This window comes from Lemur catta, chromosome 11, assembly GCF_020740605.2.
Source record: "Lemur catta isolate mLemCat1 chromosome 11, mLemCat1.pri, whole genome shotgun sequence".
In the NCBI taxonomy this organism is placed as follows: Eukaryota; Metazoa; Chordata; class Mammalia; order Primates; family Lemuridae; genus Lemur; species Lemur catta.
In genome coordinates, this window is record NC_059138.1 from 47387850 (window position 1) to 47400741 (window position 12892).

Sequence of the window (12892 nt, forward strand, 5' to 3'; positions counted from 1 at the left end):
TAAAACCTCAATACACAGTTAATGGTCTTGAAAGAGTAGGCACGAGGACAACGAACAGGAATTAGCTCTCCATTAAGGGGCTGGCATTCGAGAAGGCCCAAGCAGACAGAGAGAAAAAAGGCAGAATGTAAGCTTTTTATCCCCGTTTCCTCCCATCAGGTCAACTGGGGTGTATCATGTATTTTTGTCTTGGGAAATTTCTTTTGCAGATTTTTGCACCACTTGATCCACATGAGGAAACTTAGAAGTATATGGGGACAAGGAGCAGATCTATGTTTTGTGGAACTTGGAACCTACAAAATGTGAAGGTAGGATCCTCCTTAAGAAAAAAAAATGCAAAAATAGCTTACTTGTGCTGATTGTACAAAAACATATGACAACGTGAGCTAGTGAGACCACCCTCAGGGACATGAAAAGGGGCTGTGCAGCTGATGAGTGCTGAAGGTTAGTAGGCCTTATCAGCTGCATGGTAAATCCTTTTGTGATGGGAACTCTAGGTTTGTAGTCACAAACTTTGCCCTTAGTCCCAAATATAAAGCTGACTTGCGGTAGAGCCATAGAAAAGCTATGATTTAAGAGCTGTAAGGTCCCAGAAATCCCTTAGCAAATGACAAAGGGTGTCTTGGTTTGGGAATGGTGCAGTGACAACCACAATAATGTTATATCATAATTAGTTCTGTGTGTGTCTGCATCCCATACAAAAGCATTGGCGGTTTTGTATCTTTGTTTCCCCAGCCTCTAATACAATGCACGTGAATTTGTATTAAACTAATTTAGTGTGAAGTACCCTAACTTCAAATTTAGACTGAATTTAGTGAGTCATCCTGAACATACCATGATAAAACAAAATCTGGAACATAGGTTTCCTTCTTTGTAATTACTCAAAGGACAAAGCAGGCAGAATAAACTACATAGCAGAGTTGTGATGAGTGACCTCAGCTGTGTCCAGGCTTTGTAGTACTTCCTTGAGTGTCTTCCATGTGGTAGGTATTTAAAAATTATTTTTGTGTTAAATGAGTTAATAAAAACAGTAGATAGGATGATGGTATTCAGTCACTGAATTTATTTCTGAATTTTTATTTACTGTATGGGATCTCACCAGCAGGGTTTTAACAACCCTTTCCAAGAGTTTGAGATCTACTCTAATCAAAAACAATTAAGTAGTCTGTCCTATAGGGTTAAGGCCCTATCTTAATCCTTACAATAAAACCCAGGAGGAAAAAAACTCTATTTTACATAAAGTTTTGCTAAAATGGAAGAATAATGTACAGGTTAGCTTGTCTTCAAGGATGACTATTGAAGATTCAACAAGTGATTCTTAATTACACTGAAAGAGATGTGCATATCATCAGTTAGAGTTACCTAATTGCTGTTGGTGTGCCTGCTTCTATCAGAGAAAAGGAGGAAAAAGAAAAGAAATAACTCTCAGGTTCTTGGAAGAATTATTGAATAAGTAAACTGTGTGTCTAGAGAATCCAGGCTATTCTTCTGAGACATCCTACTCCTCACCCATCTCTATTTCAGCTCGTGATAGAATCTGAATAAGTCATTTTCACTATATGGTAGTAGGTATTTGTTTGATAATGTGAAGTACATTATTTCTCAAAGAATTCTATTTTATTGTTAAATGAAGCTAAAGAATAAAGTTCTAATTGTATAATTTCAGTAATCATCAATCTATGTTGGGAGCCATGGAGAGGATGACAGGGATGGGTAACGGTAGCATAGGTATATTGCAAGCTTCTCTAACTCCACATATAGCTACCTCTGCCCAGAATACAGGAGAGAGATAATTACTGGGTCTAGAATTTAAATTGAGCAGGATCTCAGAGGATTTGGCTGTGCTCTCAGCAGAAGATACAAAACTATAGTTCTTTCCTAACAAAATCTGCAGTCCTAGTTCTCTCAGAACAGTCTTATATTCACAAGTTGAATGCATATTTGGTGAATTTGGAAGAACAACTGCAAAGTTTATGCACAGAAACAAACAAGGAAAGTGATGTTATAACCCAAGCTATTTAGTGCTCAATTTCTATAAAACTCATCACACATGTGTCATACATAAAACTTTTCTGTTTTATAACAAATACTATACAAATGTTTTCTCACATATCACAGTACTATCACAGTACTGAAGAATATGAAATGTTATTCTCATGCGAGAAATATGGAATATATGTTAATTTATGTTTAATTGGAACAAGTGAAGGCATGAGTTGAAAGCAGCTCACCCAGCTACTTATCTTCTGTTAGGTATTTTCCCCTTATAAACTCCAAGTATTTTTTCCATCTACTTCATTTGATTGCTGCAATCCACTCATCACTGGATTATTAGATATTTACATTATAAAATCATTTGATATGTTTAATGGTGGAAAATAACACACTTGACTTTTATATTTCAGTACTAATTACTCATACATAGAACTCTCAGAAGTAAATTGATCCCCATTTCTCAACATCAGGGACGGAAGTTAGTTTATGGTTAGTTAATTGAAATGTAAAACTATCTGAACTTTGCTTCATGTCTTCAAGTTTTAAACTCTTATAACATCATAAATAGTCATAAACATTCAGTTAGTAGGAGAGTCCTTAAGACCTTCTAGTCCTCTTGTTATATGTGAAGAAATTAGGGCCAAGGAAGACATAGTGATCACTCAGCTTCTTCTGACCCCTGCCTCACTGCCCTCTCTAGAATACTTCACCTTTCTATAGAGCCATTTCTTTAAAAAAAAATCAGCTATTTTTCAAAGCGCTTCCAAGCCAGAATCTTAAGGTTATATTTACTTAGCTGGGTTGGGGTGTGGTGAATAATTAAATTCAGCAGGAATGTGCTTCAAAATAAAAATAAAAACACAGCCCAGCCTCTTTGGCCCAAATCCTGAGACCTCAGAAAAGAAAAACGTCCTTGACTATGAATGTTCTCTAGAAGTTGGAAAGGTTTTCCATGCCTGATATAGGAGTCTGGATAGCTATTGCAGAATGGGAGAGTTTAAAGTCAGTTAAATGACTCTTTGTTTTTGATTTGTAACAATGTACTTATGTCAATAAATAATCCCCATGGAAGGATTTTAAGAAAAAATAAACAACTTTCCTATATATCACATAAGAAAAAAAATCAACTTTAAGTTTACTTTTTTAAAATACCTTCGTACCACCACCACTTCACTCTTAGAGCATATTTTAGATATAGTGTATTCTTCTAAGAAAATGGAAGAGGGGAGAGGATTCCTATGACACCCAATTGAGGCAAGCCTTATTTGTATAATAAGGGTGATGAAATGAAGAAAAATATGCCCTCTTGTGGCTTATTTGTTCTGGTTAACAACTAATCAACAGTACTCTATAATTTCCTGAAACCCAAACATACCTATATTCCAAGTGGAATTAAACTATTTCTTTGTGCAGTAACTGGCAGGAGCAGGTCCATACAAACAGCACGCAGGCATTCCAAGACTTCTGCTTTGTTCGAGGTCATGAGCAGCTGCTTAGCCGCAATGAAATCAGTATCCCTGAAAATGAGGGAAGGTTTTCCAAAATAACCCACAGATTTGTACAGATATTATCAAAATGCCTTCCAAATAAATGCATTAGATAGAATTTCTTTCCTAAATATTGAGGTTTGCTTTGGAAAGACTTAAACCATCAGTTTCCACAAATAGGAGAAAATTCATGATTTCCTTTTCTACTGTATTTGTGCCTTTACTATATCTCTGACTGTGAGATATGCTTATTTTTTCTATTTAAAAAGTAAAGCATATAACAAAACAGTTAAGAGAACAGTGATTTTCATTCTGTGGATGTTTTTTTCTTTCCATGTCCCCTAGTTTGCTCAGAAATAAGGATATAACAAGTATGTTACATCCATAATTTGCATATATAATTGATTCACAATATCACAAAAAATGCCCACCATGTTTTCCTAAAATAGCAAAGTGGAGATGAGTTTAGTGGGAAATGGCCTCTGTTGATCAAGAAAATGACTTCCACACATACTGTAATTTAAATAACCTAGTAACTAAGTGAATGCCAAAGGTTTAAAACAGGCCAGATTGTTAAATTTTTAGTTCAACTCTATAATAATAACCATTATTTTAACATTATTATTATATAATGAAACTTACAGTTAAGTGACTTATAATTCCACATTTACCATTTGACTGAATTTGCTTTGCTCATTAAGTGGGCCAGTAGGGCACTTCTAATCTGCACACTTACTTCAGCAAGTTATGAAATAGACCAAATTGCATCTTACTAATTGGAAAGAATAAATGCAATATCTCAAAGTATCCAATTTAATGTATGACACTATTTCTTTTCTAAGGTACAAGGTAACATGGAATTTGTTGTTTTAAGTTTATTTAATTCAGTAAACATCTGACCCTTGAAGCACAGATATACTTTCATTAGAATTATTATTTGTAAAGAATGTTCATAAAACAGTTCAGGATTTTTTAAATTAAATTTTTAGTTTTGTGAATAATATTGACAAATTGCATTCTCTTTCTGCTTGACGCTTCAATAAAATTATCTTTCCTTACATCAAGCAAAGTTTTACTTCCCAAATTTTATTCTTGAGTTTGCCAAAACAATGTCTATGTTAAAAGCCTGTGATAACCCATATATGTTAGAAATATATCTAATTTTACTATATTTAAAATTTATAATTCTAAGGAAAAGAGACAATTTTAAAAGATAAAAACATGGCCATTAACTTCTGATTTCCAGTCTAGCATGTAAGGAGGTTAGAGGTTACCACTCCAGCCTAACAAAAGGTAAAAAGCTGAACAAAATGAAAAATCAAAAACTCTTTTTGGATGCCTCAGAAAAGTAAGCTCACTGGCAAACCACTCCCCACCAAATTGAATAGACAGGATTCAGAATCACAATTTACTAGAACAAAAATCCACAACAGACATCTCCATAGGGACCAATTTTCAGATGGGAAAACCTGCATAGAAATTGACGAATTAATGGAATCTCAGGGTAGACAAGACCGAGAGTTTAAAAACTCCACAGAGATCCAGTCAAGGGTGAGTTGTACCTCCTGGAGGTCTAGCAGGTATTCACTCACAGTGAATATCAGAGAAAAAAATTCCCCTTTGACTTCCAAAAGAGGGAGGGAAAAGGAACCATTTGGAAATACTCCATGGTATACTACAGAGTTTGTTTGTTTTTTTAGCAAGGCTGCCCTCAGAAAAAACTATATTATCAGAATCTAACCTACTGGGGTTTTATTAGAGCCTAAGTGACATGGAGGAAAAGAAATACTTAAAGCCCACCTGCTCTAGCCTTTCACTTTGCGGGGTAGAAAATATCCAACTCTAGTCCCCTGTAGCCATCCTATCCCACATAATGCAGGAAGAATGCTGAGAAGCACCGGTAAAGTTCACAGTCTAGGGGCACAGGCCCAACAGAAGACTGAGACATAACCATAGAACTGTAGAATGCTTCCTCTTCCCCCACACTTCACCACCACATTGCTAAGATTTTATTACCACAGTTCTTTTTACACAGTACATCATGTCCACCTTTCAACAAGAAATTATAAGCCATACTAAGGGAAAAAAAAAAAAAAACAAACCCACAACCACACAGTTTGAAGAGAGAGGGCAAGCACCAGAACCAGAGTCAGATGTGGCAGGAATTTGGGAATTATCAGACCAGGAATTTTAAAAACCTGTCATTAATATGCTAAGGATTTTAATGTGAAAAGTAGAGAAAATTCTAGAACAAATTAATCATATAATCAGAGAGACAGAAATTCTAAAAATAATAAAAAAGAAATCCTAGAGGTGAAAAACACAGTAAGAGAAATGAAGAATGTCTCTGATAGGCTCACTAATAGACTGGAAAAGGTAGAGGAAAGAATCTTGAGCTTAGGCTGTGATGATAGAAACTTCCAAAACTGAAAAGCAAAGAGAAAAATAGGTAGAATAAAACAGAACAGAATATCTAAGAACTGTTGGAAAAGTGTGTCCATTTAAAATATGTTAACAAATTAAATTAATAATTTATTAGTTAAGAATAAACAGTAACTCATCCATAATAACAAAAATCAATGTTGTAATTGTGATATTATTGATTTCATCACCAAGGTCAATACATAGTGAATATCTGCCTATATTAGCTATTAAAACATCATAAAATTATGATATTAAAACAATGAGATATTTTTTAGCAAGTGGGTAATCAAATAAATACAAATTAAAATTACAGAAAATAGACTCAGATATATATTGTAGTTTACTTATGTAATGGGATTTTTTTTTTTTCTGGCCCCAAACTTGAGTAGAAAATAAATGCCTTCTTTTCTAAAAATTACTTCTCTAAAGTAGCATTTGAAGAAGGGAAAATAGCAAACACAGCCATAATAAAATAGAACTCATACCCAAGCATACACCAGCCAACTTAAAAATTAGAACGTTACCAGTATCTTCGAAGTTATCTTTGTGTTCCTACTTGATTCCATCCCTCTGTCTACCTTGTAGAAAATAAACAGCATCCTAAATTTAGTGCTTATTTTCCCCTATATATGTGCATGATGCTAAACAATATATTGCATGGTGTATTGTTGTTATTAGCTTTATATAAATAGCATCAGCTTCATCAAAATGATAATCTTCTATGCCTCTTTATTCAGCATTATATATCTAAGAACATCATCCTTATTGTATGTAGCTGTTCAAGTTTACTTTTGTGTCTTTAAATGTTTTAAATCTATTCTCATAATAGGTTTTGTGCATTTCATAATATTCAAAGATAAAAATATTCTATTTTTATTGCTGATATTGTAAATGAGGTTTCTCTTTCATTATATCTTCTGACTGGATAATTTTATATATGTAAAGATTATAGATTTCTGTATGCTCATTTTATAATGTGCAAAATTTCTGAATTATTTTAATGTTTTTCTACTTTTATTGTGGTTTCTTTAGGATTATTCAGAAATACTACTATATAATTGCAATTATAATATCTTGTTTTTGAAGGCTTGGTGGAAATCTTTAATAACTTTATTTCTTCTATAAAAGTTTAACTTTTCTACCTCTACTGGGATAAATTTAGATACATTTCCCTTAGAATGTTATCCCTTTCAATTAGGTTTACAAATTTATTTGCATAGACTAGGGCAAAGAATTACTTAATTTTTTATATTCGGTTTTAGTGATTATTGCTACTTATACTTTATTATATTTATGTTTTATTTCTTTTATGTTTTCATTTGATTAATAATTATGTTGATTTCTTAAAACATAGTTTTTTCATTTATTGATTGGTTTAACTGTTTATCTCTTTAAAAAATTTGTTAATTGTTTGCTTGTCCATTAATTATTTTTTTTGTTGTTTTTTTTAGGGTTTTCTTTTTGTTCTTCAAATTTTGTTTTGGGAATTTAATTCAGTTATTTCACTCTGATTATTATTGATATGGATACATAAAGCTATATATTTTCTGAGTATTGCTTTAATTATAGCCAATAGTGTCTGATATGCAGTGTTTTAATTATCAATATTTTTCAGACACCCTGAAATTTTGTTTCCTAATTCCTCTTTCTCCTATATATTAATAAAGAGGTTTTTAAAAAAATGCTCCAGGAGATACATTGTTATTTTTATCACTGTTGTTTAGTTTTAAATTGTGTGATTTTGTAAATCTATTGTATCCTTTTAAGAAAATGTTGTTGGTAATATATTTCTACTTAATAGAAATTTGGGAGATTTGAGGGACCAAGTATATATTCAATTTTCGTGAACTTGAGATTTCTTTTTTTTTTTTTTTTTTTTTTTTAATATATTTTTTTTTTATTTCAGCTCATCATGGGGGTACATAAGTTCAGATCATATACATTGTCCCTGTCCCGCCCATCCCCCCGAGTCAGAGTCCCAAGCGCGTCCGCTCCCACTCTCCAGACAGTGCGCCTGGCACTCGCCATGTATTCATACCTCGATCCCCTCCCCCCCCACCTCCCCGGGTCTGCACCCTCAAGCATGACCATTCCCCAGAGGGTGCGCAATGCACTCGTCATGTAGGCATACACCCATCCCCTCCCCCCACCCCCCCGTAGGAAAGACTCTCACAGACGTTGGTCTAGGCAAAGAACTTGAGATTTCTTGTGCACTTGAGATTAAGAAACTTTTTCTGTTCTCCTATATATTTTTGTAAGATTACATCGCTTAAGTCTTCTTTAACATTTTTTTTTTTTTTTTGTCTATTTGATTTCTACTGCATGGAGAGTGGTATGCTAAAGTCTTCTAGTTATAGCATTTTTCTGTCTGTTTCGTTTGCATCACCTGTAGTTACTACTTTATAAAATTAGTTGTTCTGCTAGTTGGTATATAGGTATTCATAATATCTTCAATGTGTATTGTGGTCTTTAGCATTATAAAGTGTCCCTTTTAGTGACTTAGGACCTATTCTACCTTGTTTGTTATCAGAACTGTAACCCATCCTTTCTGGTTATTTACTTTTTCTGATATGCCTTCTCCCATCCCTTTATTTTTAGCCTTTTGGAAGCACATCATTTTAGGTTTGTCTCATGCATTAAGCATATAATTGACTTTTACTTTGTGAGCCAGTTTGAAAATGTTTATCTTTTAATAGGAGGGTTAAGCTCATTACATTTAATATGACTAAACTTTGACAAAAGTTTAGTCATATTACATTTAATATGACTAAACTTTGACAAAACTCAGTCATATTACTTTGTGCTCTAGGTACTTACATATAATGTTACAATTTTGTAATTTTTTTCTTTATGCTATCTGGTTTTCTTTTGTTTTGCCCTTCACTTTTATATATTGTTTATTTTGAATGGGGTTGATTTTCATCAGATGAAAAGATTCATTCTAATTTTTTGCTTTCTTTTCACTGAATTGCATACGGATTTTTTTTTTTCCTAATTTCTGTTCCCTTTGAAAGGAACAGCAATTGCTACACAGGCAATAATAGGAGGAGTTTCGATGTGTGGATTTTCAAGGCTTTTAGTTCTAGAATTCTCTTCTTTTGGTATAGCAAAAGGCAGTTTTATTCATAGATAGCTTTTTTCATTACAAGCGAGGAGAAAGATGGGTAGGTGCTCTGATTTTGTGATTCTGTTTTGCTTCCATAGGATGCTTACTTCCCACCATTTGTTTCATTCTTTTCCACCAGCACCAATCTCCTTCTCTTCTAGAAGCAATACCTCCTTCTCCTCCAGAAGCTATGCCTTCTCAAAACTATTAGCTTTGACCTTGTACGCCTTTAAGTTCATTCATTATAATTCCCTAGCAGTCCATGCTGTGACACTTCTCAGTGTTGTCCACTATGTTTTCTGCCATTGCTGGGCTCCTTTACCATCTCCTTTCTGTTCAGTCTTCTCACTCTTAGCCCCAGGGTGTGTTGCAGATCTGTCTCTACTCATTTTGGGATGTTTATTTCTTTACTTATATGTAAATTAGATATTGCAATATTTTCTTTTTTTAAATATCTTCTAAATTTATTTACAGTGAAAATCACGACATGTTTGATAACCATTCTTTAGGGAAATAGTTTATAACTTCTCTCTTTGCATCATATTCAAAATACATTTCTTTTTTTTTTATTTCAGGATATTATGGGGGTACAAACATTTTGGTTACATGTTATAACTTTGCCACACTCAAATCATGATTTGAGGCATGCCGTTCCCCCCCTACAATGCTCACCACGTCCATGAGTTGTGAGTTTACCCACCCCCAACCCCTCGACCCCCAAAGAATGTTACTACTGTGTGAACACCTTAGTGTTGATCAGTTAGTGACAATTTGATGGCAAGTACATGTGGTGTCTATTTCTCCATTCTTGTGATACCTCACTTCAGAGGATGGGCTCAAGCTCTATCCAGGAAAATATAAGAGGTGCCAGAATACCGTCATTTTTTATAATTGAGTAGTATTCCATTGTGTATATATGCCATATTTTATTAATCCACTCATGGATTGATGGGCATGTGGGTTGTTTCCACATCCTTGCAATAGTGAATTGTGCTTCCATAAACATTTGAGTGCAGATGTCTTTATTATAGAATGTCTTTTGTTCCTTTGGATAGATGCCTAATAGTGCTATTGCTGGATCAAATGGTATTTCTATTTTTAGCTCTTTTAGGTATCTCCAAATTCTTTTCCACAGAGGTTGCACTAATTTGCAGTCCCACCAGAGTGTTTGTGTCTCTCCATATCCTTGCCAGTATTTGATTATTTAAGATTTTTTAATAAAGACCAGTCTCACTGGGGTTAGGTGATATCTCATTGTGGTTTTGATTTGCATTTCCTTAATGATTAGATATGTTGAGCAGTTTTTTATATGTTTGCTGGTCATTATTCTGTCTTCTTTTGAAAAGTTTCTGTTCATGTCCTTCGCCTGTTATGATGGGGTTGTTTGATTTTTTCTTGTTGATTTTTTAAAGTTCGAGATAGATTCTTGTTATCAGCCCTTTATTGGATGTGTAGAGAGCAAATATTTTCTCCCATTCTGTAGGTTGTATATTCACTCTGATGATAGTTTCCTTGGCTGTGCAAAAGCTTTTTAATTTGATCAGGTCCCATTTATTTATTTTTGTTGCTGCTGTGATTGCTTTGGGGTCTTCTTCATAAATTCTTTCCCTAAGCCTATGTCAGAAAGAGTCCTCCCTACATTTTCTTCCAGGATTCTTAAGGTTTCATGCCTTAGGTTTAAGTCTGTTATCCATCTTGAATTGATTTTTATTAAGAGGTGAGGTGGGGATCCAGTTTCAATCTTCTGCATGTAGTTATCATTTTCCCAGAACCATTTATTGAAAAGAGATTTTCCCCAGACCACAAGCCCGAATGCTGGCAGCAGCCTGGGCACCAAGGGCGAGCCCCAGTGTTACGTTCTTATCAGATGATCAAAACCAACCTGCTAGACTGAATCAACAGTCTCTCCCCTTTTACTTATTTCCAAGGTCCCACAGATTCATGCCAGTTACACAGAAAAAGTGACTTTTCTCCTTCCTCCCGGTCTTCAAGGGCGGAATCTGCCCTGCCGGGCTGGGGGAGGGGCGTTGCCTGAGGCCACCGCCCCTCTCAGGCCCAAAAGGGGCTTCTCTGGTTACTCCGCCCCTGCAAGGGCGGGGTTTGCCCAATCGGCGGGAAGTGCAAGCGGCCAGGCCAGGGGGATAAGTGCTGCCCAAGGCCACCTTGGGTCTCGGCCTGGAGAGCAGCCTCCCACGCTACTCCGCCCCTCCAAGGGCGGGGTCTGTCCCTGGGCGGGAAACACAAGCAGCCGGCAGGGGAAGAAGCGTCTCTGGAGGCCACTGGGTAACTCAGCCCAGAAAAGGGCTCCTCTTCTTACTCCCCTCCTCCAAGGGTGGGGCCTGCTTTGCCGGGCAGGGGCAGTGGTGACACCTGAGTCCATTGCCCGGGCATGCCCTGCTGGGCTGCTGGGTTGGAGAAGGGGCAGTGCCCAGACTGGCAATGCGCCACAGCGTTTTTTAGGCTATGGACCGCCAAAATGGCGGCCGCCCTTCCACAGAAAGGCAGCACTGGAGGCGACTGCTCTGGGGACAGTGGGTGGTGGGTTTGGCAGGCTGTCTCCACTGCTTCCCTGACACACTGCCTCACATCAGTCCAGTAGAGGGGCCTGCACTCTCTGTCTCACCCTGCGCCAGCCAAATCTTCCGGGGTTTCCAAGGGCAGAGCCTCCCTTTTGGCGTTCACCTCCCTTGTTCTGGTCCCGGCAACTGCCAGAGGCGAGATGCCCGTCTCCAAACTGCCTCCTGCGGCCCCGGGGAGTGTCCACTCAGACCACTCCCCGCCCTGCCCAGTGTGGACCCAGCACAGGGGACTGGGGAGTTCAAAATGTTTCCCACTTTTGTCTCTTCTCCACACAACCTGCCAGCCCGTGCTACAAGTTCGCACTGACTTCAGGCACATCCCTGCCTGAGTGGATGTGGAGGTTGGTGGAGAAAGAGTCATCCTCCTATGGGTGACATCACAGTGCCTCAGCCAGCCGACAGGCACGGCCGTCCCACACTCTGTTCCCTGTTATATATCTCGCACTTTCCAGACTTTGCGGTGGATTCTCCAATTCACCTTTTTTTTTTTTTTTTTCCAGCGCTTCTTGTCCCCTGGTGCTTCTGTGCAGATTCACCATGCAATGCACTAGAGTATAGCTGCCCGCCTTCTTCACCTGCTACTCTGGGAACAGAGAGCCAGGAGGTCACCACTAATCCGCCGTTTTCCTCAGAGTTGTAATATTTTCTGTCTTCTAGTTAAGCTCCAGGTATGAATTAAGGGTGGTTTTATGTGTGGTTCCTATTGTTCTATATGAGTTTTTAGAGGCTGTGTGGAGAGATTCTGATGTGGGTGGCTGTCACTATTCTATGGAAATACAGAAGGCTTTTCTTTTTTCCATTAAAACAATTGTACTATGTTTTTAAATTGATGGAAATTATATAGTAGAAAAAATTGATCCTATATGATTCTGAAGAATTGGGAGAAAACTTCTGGATTATAGGCAAGAGGAGATACTTACATAGGCATGAGAGGATGAGTTTTAGTACTAAAGTTGAAAAGCTACTTTTGAAATAATAAGAGCAAGGACAGTTCATCTGTGGTAAAATGAGGAAGGAAAGAATTATGTGTCTGAGAAGCAGGTTGATGGGTAAATAATTTGGCATGAGCTTGTGGAAGTTCTCCTCGCACTGCTTCTCTTTTCTCCTCAATGTCGGATTAAGGCTAGTAGCTGAAGTGAGGATACAAGAAGATGTAATGAGGAGAAGGAGAAATATGTAGGAGAAATCCAGAAGAGTGTGGGTGTGTCGGTCAGCAATTCAGCATCGTTGAATGTTCTTATCCTAACTTGTTTTGGAAATATATGCTCATATAACATATGTAATATGTTCATGGACTGATT